The sequence below is a fragment of the Schistocerca americana genome, chromosome 5 (assembly GCF_021461395.2).
Source record: "Schistocerca americana isolate TAMUIC-IGC-003095 chromosome 5, iqSchAmer2.1, whole genome shotgun sequence".
Lineage (NCBI taxonomy): Eukaryota > Metazoa > Arthropoda > Insecta > Orthoptera > Acrididae > Schistocerca > Schistocerca americana.
Window position 1 is genome coordinate 606,237,632 of NC_060123.1, and position 2,553 is coordinate 606,240,184.

The 2,553-nt window shown below is 42.2% G+C and overlaps 1 non-coding gene across 1 annotated transcript; it reads right to left on the reverse strand.

Annotated features, from left to right (window-relative positions):
• Positions 1 to 2,238: 2,238 nt before the first annotated feature.
• Positions 2,239 to 2,312, reverse strand: Trnat-ugu. The gene has a single exon. It is a non-coding gene; the product is annotated as a tRNA-Thr (tRNA).
• Positions 2,313 to 2,553: the final 241 nt, after the last annotated feature.

The window sequence follows — 2,553 nt, forward strand, 5'->3', positions numbered from 1 at the left end:
TTATTTTTCTACCGTTCCGTTCCCAAGTAGACATGAAAAAAAGAAGAAAACTAACACCTAAATCTTTCCGTGCGAGCCCTGATTTCTCTTCTTTTACGATGGTTATTTCTCCCTACGTACATGGGCGTCAATAAAATATTTTCGCATTCGGAGCAGGAAGTTGGTGATTGACATTTTGTGAAAAGATCTCGCCACAACGAGAAACGCCCATGTTTTAATGACCACCAACCCAGGTCGCGTATCATATCCATGACACTCTGTCCTCCACTTCGCAATGATATAAAAAGGAGATGCCCATCTTCGAAATTTTTCAGCGTCCTCCGTCAATATTCTCTGGTAAGGATCCCATACGGCGCAACAATATTCTAACAGAGGACGGACAAGCGTACTGTAGGCAGTCCCTTTAGTAGTTTTGTAGCGTCTTCTAACTGTTCCAGCAATAAAACACAGTCTTTGCGTAGCCTCCCCCACAACATTGTCTATGAGATGGTTCCAATTTGAGTAGTTCATAAGTGCAATCCCCAGGTATTTAGGCGACTCGACAACCTATAAATTTGTTTTTTCTGTCGTTTGATCTAAGTTTAATGAATTCTTTTTAGCATCATGTGGTGAAACTCAGGCTTTTTATTGTTCAGTATCAATTGCCACTTTTCGTATCGTACAGATATTTTGTCTAACTCATTTTGCAATTTGTGTTGATCTTCTGATGACTTTACTAGGCGGTGGCACTGTCATTGGTAATATTACCACTGCTACCACGCAGTGAAGGTACTGATTGTGTGTTGTCACTGGTCTACTTTACCTACGACTGCAATATCTTTGGATTTTGTGCAAGATTTCGGCACGGAGTTTCATTATGAAAATTATTAAAAGTATCTCGAATTGAAGTTCCAGCTAAATTTCGAGCCTCTGTACAACATCGCCAATCTGGAAGATTCTTGGAGATTTTTGCATTCATTTAAACCTCCCATGCTTTTTTCGTTGCTGTCCAACAATGTTCTGACCTGTTTTGTGTAACGCGAGGGATTCGTTGCATTTCTTACTCATTTACTCGGTATGAATCTTGTCTTGACGTCAATTTATTTGTATTTAAGCCACATATGCTCTATGCTTACATTGTTCGGAAGGGATGGAGACTGTCTCAACGGAAGATATCAAGCGAATTTTAATTTCCATTTAATGTGTGTGTGTGTGTGTGTGTGTGTGTGTGTGTGTGTGTGTGTTGCCTTTAGTTTTGGTAGATTTGTATACTATAGTGTTCAGTCTCGCTACGACGTCCTTGTGGTCACTAATCCCTCTACACGCCATGACACTCTGTATTTGCTTAGGATTATTTGTTGCCAGGAGGCTTAATAAGTCATAGCAACCATCTACGCTTTGTGTGGGCTCATGAACTAATTGCTCACAATAATTTTCGGAAAAAGCATTTAATACTATTTCATACCGACTTTAAACATGTATTTTCGCCAACGTATCTAGGGTAGACTGAAGTCACTTCCAACTATAATCGTACGAGTCGGGTACATATACGAAATGACACTCAAATTTTCCTTGAACCCTTCAGCAATTGCATTAGCTTCAGTCTGGAACCGCGCGACCGCTTCGGTCGCAGGTTCGAATCCTGCCTCGGGCATGGATGTGTGTGATGTCCTTAGGTTAGTTAGGTTTAAGTAGTTCTAAGTTCTAGGGGACTGATGACCTCAGATGTTAAGTCCCATAGTGCTCAGAGCCATTTGAACCATTTTTTTTTTATTGCAATATCTGAGACAGGGAGCCGGTAAAAGGAAATAAAGCTAATTTATTTGGGGTGACGAGTATAGCCATATAACATGCAGCAAATATCTACTTCATTTTCAGTACAAGATAAACTACTTCAAATAGCAAGAAACACGCCACGGACAACTGAGTCTATTCTTTCTGAACACCGTTAGGTCCTTGGTAAAAACGTCGGCTGAACTTCATTTTCACACTACTGCGCTTCTTTCCATTCCGGAATGTGCGCATTATTTCTCACGTGGACCTGTTTCATCCAAAGCCCGATCATGGACGCATGTGAAAAGTTGAAATGATGTTGGTGTCTACAAGGTCTTTGGGAAAAAGAATGAGAGCAACTCTCGCCCACTTGTTTCTAGATAATCATCCAGGGCTGACTTAGACAGGGAATGAATGATAATTAAATCAAGACCCTAAGCTGTCGACAGGCATTGATATACATCAACGGGGACAGTTGAAAATGTGTGCCCCGACTGGGACTCGAACCCGGGATCTCCTGCTTACATGGCAGACGCTCTGTCCATCTGAACCACCGAGGCCACAGAGGATAGTGCGACTGCAGGGATTTATCCCTTGCACGCTCCCCGTGAGACCCACATTCCCAACTTGCTGTCCACACACTACATTCGTAGTGCCCCTGCCCATTACACTCATTACTCGCGGCAGACAATCTTACCCGAGTCCCGTAAGAGTTCGGGCAATGAGTGTGCATCCAGTACAGAAGAAGATCAATGGCCGGTTAGCCTTAACTATATATGAAGATGGTGTCTGTTCTTTCGA